Source organism: Gallus gallus, chromosome 3 (assembly GCF_016699485.2).
Source record: "Gallus gallus isolate bGalGal1 chromosome 3, bGalGal1.mat.broiler.GRCg7b, whole genome shotgun sequence".
NCBI classification, from domain to species: Eukaryota; Metazoa; Chordata; class Aves; order Galliformes; family Phasianidae; genus Gallus; species Gallus gallus.
The window spans coordinates 105,377,548-105,391,878 of NC_052534.1; the positions used below are offsets into that span (position 1 = coordinate 105,377,548).

General features: G+C 50.9%; 1 protein-coding gene across 6 annotated transcripts in view; it reads right to left on the reverse strand.

Moving 5' to 3' along the window:
- The window catches only part of NCOA1 (nuclear receptor coactivator 1), a 156,427-nt gene that overhangs the window by 103,017 nt on the left and 39,079 nt on the right, over positions 1-14,331 (reverse strand). For 4 of the 6 annotated variants that reach the window (XM_025148795.3, NM_001012882.2, XM_015285107.4 and 1 more), the window contains exon 2: positions 5,671-5,853. The gene's annotated coding sequence lies outside the window, so the exon portion shown is untranslated. Of the gene's footprint in view, positions 1-425; positions 5,854-11,317; positions 13,475-14,331 lie in introns of those variants that run through there. The other 2 variants (XM_046938959.1, XM_025148794.3) reach the window with 2 other exon arrangements.

Here is a 14,331-nt window from a genome sequence, read left to right on the forward strand (position 1 = left end):
GACATTTGGGTATGAACTGTAACAAGCAACGGGGCAATTTTCCTTTGATTCTGAATTTCATTTTAACTCCTCAAAATATATTTTAATATACATTCCGCAGCTCATCTGTAGCTGGGATTTGTGACGGCTCCATTAAACAAATGTATGCCTTACATTGTATAAAGAACAAGGTAAAGGGAGCACATTAAAGCTGGGGCTTTATGGACCTCGGGAGACTATGGAGATCTGCAAGGGGAGGCTGAGGTCCTCTAGGAAATGAAAGCAAAAAGCACTGACGAGGAGTTTGCAATAACACCTGTGCCTCTTTGCAACAGCCAACGCTCCCCTAACCCCTAACTCAGCATTCCCAAAGGAAAGAAGTATCAGGAAGAGAGCAAGTGGTGGGAATATACAGGGAAAAGGGTTATTTGAAAAGCACCGCTTACCTTCTCGCCTATAGGCAAGGGTACCTGTGAATGGGCTACAGCTGTGCCAAAGCCCCAGCTGAGAGCCATCCCATTGCACTGCTGAGGCCAGCGATTTCTCCACGCTCTCCGTGGATGCTGAATTTCACCTCGTGTTGGACGCAGCCAGCAGCACACTTGGATTTGCTGAGCATCATCCGAGGTGCCGGCGTGGCAGGGCAAGGACAGCACACGGCGGAGGAACAGAATTCACCTTTGCATCTCCAATCACCAGGATTCCATGGGCGGTGCGCCCCTACCACTCATCTGCCACGAAAATGACTGACCAGCATTTCTGGTTCTCGGTCTCAGCTCCCAGCCTGACTCACCGGTAAGTAACCACCACTGAAACCCATCCTCGGGCAGAACGGCCAGGAAATGCTTCACATTTCGGCCCCTTCTCCCACCCCCTCCACGCGGATGCAGCAGCAGCAGCTCCCTGCAGTGAAAGGAGCTGCGATGGCAGCGTGAGCATTTCAAGTGCAACCCTTCTGCTGCAAGCAGCAGGAGCAGAGCTGGGCACCCAGCAAAGCGTACGCAAGCAGCTCGCGAAGGAAGTAAAAACAACAGAGAAACTCTTCTCGCTCGCTGTCAGCCAAACAGTGGGTTTGGGGTTTTGTGTTTGTCTTTTGAAAGTTTACCAGAAACAGATCTAACTCGCCCTGAATTATTGACAAGTGGTTACACAACTCGCATCGGCGCTACAGAATGATTTTAGTGGTGAACGGGGGGGGAGAAAGAAAACAGCCTCTAACTGAAAGCACGAGGTACTCTTTACTGAGGGCTTAACTCCTCTCAAATTTTCCTCTTTCAAAGAAGGATCAAAAGCACCGAAACAAACACAGAGGCGCTTCTAAGCAGGTTTATTTGTTATTTCTTGAAGATAAAAGGACGCCTCTCCAGGTATCCTGCTGTGCCACGTCTTCCAGCAAAGCTGCTGCACAGAGCAAAGCGGGGTGAAGGCATCCTGCAGGCCCTGCGCTCCCCTTCCATGTATCCTCGCTCCTTCCAACAGAGCCCAGAACCTCAGGGAGGCAGGAGGAAAGCTCTCCCAGATGGGGACAACCCCAGCGTGCCTTGGGGACGTGTCATGCCCAGCAGGACATGCACTCACCTCAGTCTGTGTTACCTTAAGATACCTCAGAAGAGGGGAGGCAGAGGGGTGGGGGGGAGGTGGACCATCTGCTCTGCCCCCATGAGGCCCCAGCTGGAGTACCCTGCCCAAGCCTTGGGCCTCCGCTGCAGGATGAGGGATGCAGAGCTGTTGGAGCAGGCCCAGAGGAGGGCTGCAAGGATGAAGAAAGGGCTGGAGTACCCCTCCTATGAAGACAGGCTGAGAAAGTTGGGCTCGTTCAGCTTGGAGAAGAGAAGGCTGCAGGGAGACCTCACTGTGGCCTTCCAGGACCTGAAGGGAGATTGTGAACAGGAAGGGGATCGACTTTTTACATGGTGTGATAGAGACAGGACAAGGGGAAACAGTTTTAAACTACAAGTGGAGATTCAGATCAGACGTTAGGAGGAAATTCTTGCCTCAGAGGGTGGTGAAGCCCCAGCACTGCTGCCCAGAGCTGTGGGTGCCCCATCCCTCGAGGTGCTCAAGACCACCGATGGACCTTGGGCAGCATGAGCCGGTGGGGGGCACCCAGCCCATGGCAAGGGAGTTGGAACTGGATGATCTTTAAGGTCCCTTCCAACCCAAGCCATTCTGTGATTCTCCGGTCTTTCCCTTAAACTTTTCCATGCTGAGCCCTACATGATCCAACCAATGGCTGGGTAATGCTGGGACAGAAGGAAAGCAAGGTTTCTAACAGAGAGAACTGGTCCCGTACCAAAGAGGTGCCCTTGAGAGCGTCAGTGACGTAGCTAAGAGCACCGACAAAGAGCTACCAAAATAGCTGAAACAATGGGAGAAAATAAATCGGTACCGCTTTATAACCTTCCATCCACAGGAAGGGCTTGTGCAGCAAATACTGCATTAGGCAAAGAACAGCAAATCGTTAAGCCCTGAAAACGCACAGGCTCACTTGAGTGTGGTTTTCAATTAAATGATACATCATCTTTGCTGCCCAGGAAGCACAGATTCCTTGAGGGCAGCAGAGAACCCAGCAGACTAAAAAGCCATTAAGATGCCCGGCATCATTTCCCGTCCCTGCTGGATGCTGACTGTGATCCCGCTCAGCCCACACACCAGTGTGTTTCCAGCCCATCTCCTCAGCACCTCCAGCCCTACCTGCACGAGGGACAACGAATTGAGCTTCACAGACCATCAAGAAGAGTAACTATTTGTATGAAGGCTGCAGCGATGCACGGCTCCAGCACTGGGTGATGCTCCCATTGCAGCACTGCGTGCAAAGGGGACCCTGGTTGGGACTCCGTGACATCAGTGGTGACAGCAGCAGGATGGTGACATCGCAGACCTGGGCAGGGGTTCTGCAGCAGGTGTGTGAGTATGGCCAAAGAACTCAATTGGATCCGATGACAGACCCCCTGCTTAGATGTGAGGCACTGGCACGGGTTGCCCAGGGAGGTGGTGGGTGCCCCATCCCTGCAGACACCCAGGATCAGGCTGGATGGGGCTCTGAGCACTGATGGAGCTGTGGGTGTCCCTGTTTGCTGCAGACAGTGGGACCGGGTGGCCTTTCAGGGTCCCTTTCAACTCAAATGATTCCATGATTCTAAGTTTAAATGTTTTCTTTGTACCTCTTCCATGAGATAAGTGTCCCAAATACTTCCTGCGTAAACACAGCGCCCAACCTGACTGTTGAACTATGGGGGGCTGGCACTGGGTGATCATTAAGGTCCCTCCCAGCCCAAGCCATCCTATCATTTACAAGTGAAAACGAGAGCACCTGGATGGCATTTTAGGATTTTAAAAAAGCAACAGAAAAAGCTCTCAGATGTGAAACTACGACCAGCTCCCATAGCAGCACCGTTCTTCCTCCTTCTCATACAGAGGAGCCAAAGTCACCAGCAGACACCTCAAATCCCATCAACTCTTTCCTGAAAGCTTTTGTCTGCAGCACCTCCACAACAGGTACCACAGACAGCCAGCAACAGGGACAAACCTGGGAGCTGCTCCTTCCACAGGGCTGCCAACACCTCTGTTTCCATCAGCAGGGCTCAAACAACGTCCCCCTCTGAACCTACCCAGAAAAGGGAGTGCTGTCGCTGCCGGCTCTGCCATCACCTTCCCGTTCCCAATGGTAACCAGAGGCTGCATCTCCTGCAAACATCTCACCAGAGATATGCTTTGTGAAGTGTTGCAACGCCTGAAAACCTTGTTAACAGCAGGAAGTCTATTTAAAGTGGAATGAATATGATCATTAAGGAATAAAGAGGGAGTTTCAACACGGCAAAGACCTAGGGCTAGGGCGGGGAGGCAGTGGCTCCGCTGGCGTATTTACAGTTTTACATCTCAAAGTCCCATCGCAGGATAATGGGGAAGGGAACTCCATCAGATCAAACTCGCTTAATACAAAGCCAAAATGTCCATTTGCTAGAGGAAAGAATGAAATTTAATACGGGAGGGTAGGGGAAAAAGAAAAGGAAATGGATGGGAGGTGCCAGGTGGGACGAAGGCAGTGCTCCCCACACACATAATTCCAGGGGCTGCTTTGTCGGCCCCTGAATTAGGGGAAATCCAGAGCACCTCAATTAAAATCCACCTGGAGCCCTTCCTCCCCACAGCACACCCCACAATTGGGAATCTACCCCTTCCCCTGGCTGGGCTGCAGCTGCCATGCTGATGTTTGGAGCCGTCTCAGCTCAAGCATCAGCACGCGTTATCCATTCTCAGTGCTTGGGGATATAGGTGGGGAAAAAAAAGGGCAAAAAGCAGAGGCAGCCCACCCCTACACACGGAGCTGCAAGGTCACCCTGCCACAGGCTGCATCTGCTCAGGTGCTGGAGAGAAAAACAAAGAAACCTCAAGAGCAGCAGGAGCTCCGGTTTTTTGTTTGCTTGTGATATGGCTTCCCCACTTCCAATCAAGAAGTAGCTGCTATGTACAGAGGGAAAGGTGAGCTTTTTGTGCTGAAAACTCCTGAATTCACCTGTTTGTTAATCAGACGAGTCCGCCGGCGTAGCTTAATCATTAACCAGAAGCAGAGCTCCCAGTGTTGGCTCCTCGATGTTTAAGAGACGTGTGGGGACCGATGGTGACAATGTGTGAGGCCAACACGATGCTGCTGTCACAGCCAAGCCTTATTCCTGCCACTGTCCCACCCCACAGAGGCAGAGCCAAGTATAGGACCACTTTCTGCTCTCCACTGCACTCCAGCCAAACTCAGGTCCCACTCCAAAGCAATAGCAGCTCACTCAGAGGGAGACCTGTGGCACCAGCAATACAAAAGTCCATCAAGTAAAAGCAACCACAGTGATGCATGTCATTTCTGCACTGCAGCATGACAGTTAGAGCTGACTGCCCAATGCAATTCACAGGCTTCCTGCTCCTGGTCTGCAGGAACAAGCACTCCCAGCTGTGCAGGAGAGAAGCTGTGGACCCACAGACATACAGCAACTGCAGCCAGCCCAGCCTCTCGCTGCCTCTTGCTTTCACCACTCTGTTCATTTCTAAATATATTCTACTGTCTTTCCAAATTACCACTCCATTACAACAATTTTCCTTGAAGATATTGCCGGCTGTGGGCAAACCACAGGAGTGCTCAGGTTGTTACATGCATCAGCTAGTTAAGTGCTACGAGGATGCTGAGCGCACACTTCTTGCTCTCCAACTCGCATTAATCCTCACCGTAACATACTCCGATCTCCCAAGTTTGGGACTTTTGGAGTCCTCGAGTTCTGCACTCCATTCACCTGATCAGAAGCCATGAGCACCGCAAGCCACCTCGCAACGTAACCCTTACACACCTCATCTCACTCTTCAGCACAAACCCTCTGCGTACCACTCCGTCACCGCAGCAATTAGCTACTCCATTTTGCACAACATATTGAGAAAGCGCAGTTGATTAGGGCAGTAATTGCATCTTTATGAGCTTTTAAAGCAGCTCTCATAGCCAGGAACGCGAGGCGGACTGACTGCACATCTCACGTATGGAAAATAACCCAGGGAAAGCCAAGGACAGAGAGAAACGGTGAGTTTTGCTTTCAGCGCTGTCAGTAATTAATTCCACATGAAGAGGTGCTCCAGCACAAGCCACCCCCGTGACGAGCTGAAACCATTTTTTTTTGCCAGAGGAAAGGAAGAAACAAAGACCTGAAACCTTACCTCTACCTTCCAGAGGTGAAAGATGGTTCATGGGAAAAACTGGACTCTTCGGGTGATCAAACAGCAAACCAACAGGGTCCTAGGGCTCCAGCACACGCGGGCATCGGCCGGCCATGGGCAGTCTTCACATGAACTCTACTGACAGGGGCCCAGCAGGGACTCCTATTCAGGGACTCCTGAATCCTGCCAAGGAAAAGACAGTTTGTCTGCATCCTCTCTCAAGCAATTCACAAGGTGCGATTTTAAGTGGGAAAACAGCAGCGTTGAGGTCAACTACTAATTTGCAGCGGCGTCGCTAATAGCTCGTTGACCTCAACGCTGTAAACTGTGAAGGGTTTGCATGATTATTATTCCTTTGCGAAAGAATTCATCAAGGTTCCTCACCCTGCAAGTTATTGGGGGAAACCAAATAGATGAGAGCTGAGCACTCCGTATCCGTCGTTCCCCCCTCCCTCTTTGCCAATGCCACTCCTAAGGAGCAACGATTCCCCTCCAGAAAAACACATCTCGGAGCGAGACAGCATCAATGCCACGAGGAGATAAAAACCAGCACCAGAAAATTACAGTTGGTGTTTACAGGCAACAGGCCGCAGACCACCACCCAACTCGTAAAGCACAGAGATAATTAGACCTCTCGGTGCCTCGCAAAGGCGCGGACGGTAAATTGCTGCTGTTGCTAAGCTTGGAGCTAGATCCGGATCAAGGGGATTTCTCAGGTCCCTCCTCTTCCGCAGACCTGCGGCATCGCCTTCGATGGCGACGCGGCCTCCGAGCCCGAGATGAACGTGAGTAATTAGTCCCCTCCCCAAGCACAAGTGCTGTAACGAGGTATCAAGATGTCCATTTGCTTCTGCTGCCCTCTCTCCCGTGAGCGGCACCAGTCTGCACCTTGTTCCTCTCCATCCAAACGCTGGTTATCTCAGCACAGCCATGCTACTTGGCTGAGAAGTGAAAATGGTACTCCTCATATTACTAAGTACTGCCTGAATTCTCATGAAAAGTCATTTTAAAGCAACTACAGAGATGAGCTTTAGAAAATGGTTTCCAAGCCCATCCATGCATTGCAGGTTCTACAGCCAAGCTCGCTTCTTGCTCTCTCGCTCCTCCATCAATGAGACACAAGTCACAGTATTGCCTTGGAACTTTGCTTGGAAGCATCCACACAATGCCATTAATCTTAATTAAGGCTGAGGGAGCCGGGCTTGTTCAGCCTGGAGAAGAAAAAGCTGTGGGATGACTTCATTGCAACCTTCCAGTACCTACAGGGAGCCTATAAACAGGAGGGGAGTCAACTCTTTACAAGGGTAGATAATGGCAGGACAAGGGGAAATGGCTTTAAGTTGAAGGAGGGAAGATTTAGGTTGGATATCAGGGGGAAGTTCTTTACAGTGAGAGTGGTGAGGTGCTGGAACAGCTGCCCAGAGAGGCTGTGGATGCCCCGTCCATCCCTGGAGGTGTTCAAGGCCAGGCTGGATGGGGCCCTGGGCAGCCTGGGCTGGTATTAGATGTGGGGGGCTGTGGCCCTGCATGCATCAGGGGGGTTGGAGCTCTGTGATCATTGAGGTCCCTTCCAACCCAAGCCATTCTGTGATACTATGATTAATCAACCTCCAACACCTAGGAGCTGATAGGAATCTCAAGTACATAACTGCAGGGACCCTCTGCAGTCCAGAAGCAGTGGGTCCACATGTTCCCGATGGAGATATCCCACGGGCACATGGCCCCATGGACATGAGGCACCAACAGGAGATGCTGCCCCAATGGAGATGCCCACGGCCAACCCATCATAAAAGCTGGCACGGAGTTGGCAGAAAACCCCTTCATTTTTTTTATGGCCTTTTGTGGCCTTCTCTTTTTTAGACACACAGCCCAGCTCGCAGGACAGACAGACAAGCTGTGGGGCCAGGTGTGGGACTGGAAGAGGCAGCAGGCGGATCAGATTTGGTCCCCAAGGAACCACCACTTTCAGAGTCTGCATTAGTGTGATAAATTACCTCCAAGGTATGTCTTTTTTCTTCCTCTTCCTCTCACAGGGTTACAGCTTTACTAGGGTAAATTTAGGGCTCCAAATACGAGCACCTAAGGTGAGCCGAGGAGAGAACAATCGCTGCCTCAGACCCATTTCTCTCTTGCTACTACAGAAGAAATGACATGGATGCAGTCATTAGAATGCCATCCGTCATTAGCAACACGAGGCTATTATCAGTCACTCACTGCGATTCAGTCATGAAAAATCTAGGAGGCAAAAGGAGGGAGGACAAAGCCACGGGGAGGGGATGTCTGCTGAAGCACCCAGCCCTGCACGCACACATGCATGGCAATGGGCACAAAAATGGCACTCGCTGCCATATGGCATTGGCTCCCAGTCTAAAAGCTGGGTTTTAATGGCAGACACAGGGATTCTGAGGAAAGCCAGAAGTCAGCAGTGGACACGGTGGATTTATTCGTAACAACCACATTTCTCATCAGGGCAAAACCTAAACCAGCACCCTCCATCCTCAGCACGGTGGGAGGCCTTTTTCACCTCCCTGAGGATAAACAGATGGGCTGATTCAAAGGAGGGAGCACTAAAATACAAAAAAAACATGAATACCTATGGAAATACTGAGAACGCCTTTCTGGATCCCTACGGCGAGGTGTGTGGCTGGGGGGAAATCAGGCTCCTACTGATAAAAAGGGAGATTGTTCCTGTCTTATGCCCACCTCCAGCTGCCTCTCATGAAACTGAAAGCAACTATCAGATCAGTATAGAGAGAGATACGTGAGAGAGAACAAGTCAGTTGTTCCCACATTAAAATGTACCCGAAATGAAGTGGTACAAAACAGCAAGAGAAGTCAAGTGGCACAGGAAGAACCACAGTACTGGGGGGTCTGAGTGCATCAAGTTATACTCATTATCCAGGAGCAACAAATTCCACCAGCGGCTGAGTTTGAGCAGCTACCAACAGTATCACAGGAACAGCAGAAGAATGCAATGAATATTGCTGTTTGTTAATTAAGAAAGAAAGCAGATGGTATAGGCAAGCCACAGGATGATACAGAAACATCTTCTCCAAATGGCATTACGGGCAGATGTGAAACAACAGCTAAGAGAGATGGTCATTTTAAGTCAGGAGATCTTCATAGAACCCTCGGAGTTGGAAGGGACCCTTCAAGGCCATCTGGTCCAACCCCCCTGCACTGAACAGGGACACCCACAGCTCCATCAGCACTCACAGCCCCATCCAGCCTGACCTTGGCTGTCTGCAGGGACGGGGCACCCACCACCACTCTGGGCAGCCTGTATCCCAGGGGCTTTGATGGAGTTGCATGAGAAATCCTCCGGGCCACTCAACCACTGCTCAGCAAGAGTTAATCTGAAGATTTGGGAACTCAAAGCAACGCTGTTGTACCAAGATTTTAAACACCAGGAGGAAGACCAGGCAACGAGGAGCATTCAGTACAGCTCACATCACAAGGAAGACGAGGGATGCGCTGTTATTAACCCTGATTAGGAATCACAGGAAGTAAATAACTGATGTTTATCAACACAGATCAGTTCTGTGTGTTTTTATCAGGACTGCAAGGCTGCCTGCAGACCTTAACAGCTCTGATGCAACGTACTTGGAGTTCTGTAAATCATTTAACTTTGCAAAGTATCATTTCCAAAGTAACTGGAATTGCATTACGTAACACGGAATACATTAAATAGATTAATAATTGGCCAAGTAACAAGTCATAAAATAGACCCAGATCATCATTAATCAGGTGCTCGGGCTGAAATCCCAGAGGAATCAGCCCTTGTGCCCTACATTACTCATGTTCCTCCAGGTCAGGAGCAAAAGCCACCGCACCTCCAATTCACATCGGCTCCTACAGCTGCAGGTGGTAAAGGACACAACATCTGCATCCTTCAGCACAGTGACTACGAACAAAGGCGTTGCACATCTCCATCATCACGTGCAAACTTGCAGCTGGGGCCAGATCCCTTCTCTCCAAGCCAGATGAGCTGTAGCAGAGAAGGGATGCAAGGGCAGCTTCATGCTAGCAGCTGCCTGCTTGGTGCAAGAATGAGGGAGCAGCAACTGAAAGTAGCAGGTGGCACGTCCAAACCCAAACAAGAGGCGGTGGTTTTCTCACACATGACCCAGCACGGCGGTGCAGCTCCCTGCCTAAGGATGCTGTGCACGCTGCAAGTCTGTGAGAGTGCAGGGAGGGTTGGTGAGGCACAGAGCAAAGACCCACCGGCGGGGAGCAGAGGGACGGAAATCATCTCTGGCTGAGAGAGTCCTGGAGGTGTTAAACGATCGGGGGCCGGAGAGCTGGGGAAGTGTCAGACAGCCCTCACGTCCCTCCGGAGGCTGCACTTTTAGCAAGAGGCTATCTCTTAAAGCAGAGCTGCTATTTGCCGCAGAGCAAACATCTTGCAAAGAAGTAACCTGAGGGGAAAACCACTGTGATGGTGGAGAAGTGAGCGCCCGCAGCTCCCCAGCGCAGCTCCCTTTGGCAGCAGCACACAAAGCCTTAGCGAAGCACTGGCACACAGTGAGGCACTGACACAGGTCCCCCAGAGAGGCTGTGGATGTCCCTGCAGACAGCCAAGGTCGGACTGGATGGGGCTGTGAGCACTGATGGAGCTGTGGGTGCCTCTGCTCGCTGCAGGAGTTGGACCACAGACGGGTGCCTTCCAACTCAACCGATTCCGTGCCTCTGTGCTGCTGGACCAACGTGAATGCCTCCTTTTAGGGGTATTTAGGACACTCAGGCAGCAGCCTGAAGGCAATGCTAATTCTCACTGCTTTCCCCACGAACGTACTCACTTTCAGGCGCCCTTTAAATTGGATTTTCTCCACAACATACAAACCCTTTTACGCATCTGGGGAGCCTCTCTCTCTCCTTATCTAATTTTTCATGTGCCGCTGCCTGATTTATACCCGATACCAAATAAGCATTGCAGGAGATGGGGAGAAAAACCATCTTGCGAGAGGGCTGCATCTGCTTGCCAGTTAACTGTCGCAAATTAAAAGGTCAGAAAAACAATCGCTGCGTTTCGAGAGAATAATTCCACACAACTAAGAAGGCAGCAACAGCAACAGCAACAAATATATTAACTTTGTTCCAGTAAAGTGAGCTGTCTTATCTGCCCATGAGGAAGTTTAATAAACAGCTTTCTGTACTTGTAAGGGTTTTGAACGCGTGCCAGGTTGTGCAGGGATCCTGCTTGCCCGAGCTGGAACCGCAGGGCTCTAAATGAAAAGCAGAAAGTGTAAAATGTGTTTTAGAAGAAATCTGAAGAAGAAATGGATTGGCTTTGTTAGTTCGGCCAGTCGATAACGACGGGCAATGTTATTACTGAAGTTACATCTGCAGATTGCTCCTGCTGTTACAGACCCAGACCCAGGAACTGATCTGATCCCAGAGAACCAGGCGCTCCCACGAGCCCAGCACACGGCACAGCCCGAGCCAGCAGCCCTGTATGGCCGGGGCTGGCTGCAGGTGGAAGCTCTTTACTCAAAGGGCAGTGCTGCTGCACAGAAAGCTGCGAGTGCCCCATACCTGGGGAGGCTCAGGGCCAGGCTGGATGGATCCCCGAGCAGCCCAAGCTGGTGGGAGCATGGAGGGTCTTCCAGCAGAACTCCACATGACCCGTGTGCCCGTGAATGCTCACCTTGCCATAAAGCTGCCGCACTGCTGCTGGCTTTTGTTCCTTCAACGCAGGGCTCAGAGCTCCTGTTTTTTGCCTTCATGCAAATCGCCGTTGTTTCGAACCAGCTCAAGGCTTCACAGGTGCTGCAAACCTGCAGTAGCATTTCGCTGGCCGAATTCACCCAGCTGGAACGCTCAGAATCACAGAACCATAGAATATCCCGGGCTGCAAGGGACCCACAAGGCTCATGGAGCCCAACCCCCGGGTCCCCACACATCACCCCTCAAACCCAAACCCTATGGCTGAGAGCGGTGTCCCAGAGCCCCCTGAGCTCCAGCATTGGGGCCGTGCCCACTGCCCTGTGGAGCCGCTCCATGCCCGCCGCCCTGTGGGGCAGAACCTTCCCCTAACCCCCACCTGCCCCTCCAGCACACCCGGCAGGACTCCGCTTTGCTCTTTAAACCACAGCAATCTGGGCTAAGAAATTCCTTCGCCGCTCCAAACCCCAAAGTGCCAACCACGAGGTGTCACAGAGCAGCACTGGAGCTGCCTGACTGCCGTGCAACGCAGGAACTGCACTCATTACTGCAGCAAGCTGAGCTGGAGGCAGGCTGAAAGCAGAAGTGTGCCTGAAGGGGGGAAAGTCCCCCATCCAACACAACCCAGAGCACGTTCCTATCCACGCAGCGCCCAGCAGCCCGGGTGCCCATTCACTGCCTTGTGCTATCAACTGCCAAATTAGTCCATGGTTTGTTCCTGGTCCAAAGAACCACCAGATTTATGGCCAACAACTCTCAAGTCATTAACTGCTCTAACTGCACGCTTCGTATTAGTTTTTAATAACTTCCTGATATAGATTAGATCAGACTTTCCTCCTCCCTCGCTGGCTGAATCAGCCCTGTGAGTTCAGCTATCACCCGGATTTTTGGAACAACTTCCACATTCCCAGAATATTCATTTTCTCTCATTAGGATGAATCTGGTTGCCGGCCAAATGCACGCAAATAATTATTTACACAGCTTAATACGCCTGCATTGCTCGGGCTCCTCTTCCTCCGAACCCAACAGCTATCTCAACAAGATCCTACTGTCATTTGCAAACTATTTTGTCACCGATGCCAAAGGGTGATAACTGCTTGCCTTCCTGGTGTCAGCTCGTTGGAAACGCTGAAACTGCACTGCGTTTCCAAAGGGCTATACTTAGAGCTATCTCTAAGTAATCTAGCAGAGATGATCTCGTACAGAAGAGAAGAACTGGTCTGAAGAGCTCTGCAAATGCTAATTCCATGTGCTGCGAAGAAGGCGCATGTTTGAAAGTGGAATTTAAGCTGTCACAAGTTCCCCGTTCCAACAAAACCAGCTGCTACCACCCTTCAAAAGAAAAATCATTAATCAGAGTTCTCCTGCACAGAACAACCTTCCTCTGCACAACGTGGGCCTGCCTTGTTGTTCTTTTCTACCTTTTTTTTTTTCCCTCTCTGTTCAATGGCAATGATTGCACATGGGGCTGCATGGGTACCGCCATGGTACAGCTATCATAGGATCATAGAATGGCCTGGGTTGAAAAGGACCACAATGATCATCTGGTTTCAACCCCCTGCTATGTGCAGGGCTGCCAACCAGCAGACCAGGCTGCCCAGAGCCACATCCAGCCTGGCCTTGAATGCCTCCAGGGATGGGGCATCCACAGCCTCCTTGGGCAACCTGTTCAGTGCGTCACCACCCTCTGGGTGAAGATATGAATATGGACTATATGAAGGGTACTGTATATGAACTACAGAGATTTCAGTAATTTTAGCCCATAGGATCAGTAAGGCTGGAAAAAACCTCTAAGATCACCCAATGCAAGTGTCCACCTACCACCAATATTGACCACTGACCACATCCCTGAGTGCTACATCTGCCCTTTGCTTTCACACCTCCAGGGATGATGGCCCCACCACCCCCCTGGACAGTCCACGCCACTGCATCACTGCTCCTTCAGAGAGGAAATTCTCCCCACTACCCAACCTGATAAAACAATGAGGATTCCTCAGTGTCCAAGACAACAACTTTGCTGCTAACTCGTACATCTGGACTTCTAGCTCTTTATTACCATCACATTCCACTTCTCAACTCTAAAGATGCTTTATTGTATTGACTTTAAAACCAGCTCTCTCAGGCGGGGGAAGGGAGGGCTTCGGACCCTGTGAAATCCCAATTCTTTTGATTTCAAGGAATTTGGAATTTCATCACACATATTATTTCATGAGGGCCGAGGTCACGCTGCACAATGGGAAAAACATGGATATACAGGCAGTGTTTCACAATAAGAGTAGTGAAGCTCTGGCACAGATTGCCCAGATTGGTGGTGGATGTCCCTGAAGACAGCCAAGGTCAGGCTGGATGGGGCTCCGAGCACTGGTGGAGCTGTGGATGTCCCTGTTCAGTGCAGGGAGTGGGACCAGACAGCATCTAAAAGTCCCTTCCAACTCAAATGACTATGGTTCTGTGACTACAAATGCCATGAGAGTAGTTCCCCAACAGGCATTCCCAGGTAGAAACCCTTTCTCATATACCATCCCCAGAGGGAGCAATGAAGCTGAGGACACAGAGGTGTCCTCAGCCAACACCAAGAACACAAAGACATCATTTGCACATTCAGCAGCTCTCCGTGCATACGCAAAGATATAACTCACACCAAACTAATGGCTTCATCCAGCAGGAGGAAAGGAAGTCATGGTGGCAGCTACGTAAGCCCAAGTGGAAGAGGCAAAGTGCTCTGAGATAGAGGAGGTTTAGGTTAGGTATTAGGAGGAAGTTTTTCACCCAGAGGGTGGTGACGCACTGAACAGGTTGCCCAAGGAGGCTGTGGATGCCCCATCCCTGGAGGCATTCAAGGCCAGGCTGGATGTGGCTCTGGGCAGCCTGGTCTGCTGGTTGGCGACCCTGCACATAGCAGGGGGGTGAAACCAGATGAGCACTGTGGTCCTTTTCAACCCAGGCCATTCTATGATTCTATGAAGTGGACACGTCTCCATGGGATCAACATCCCTG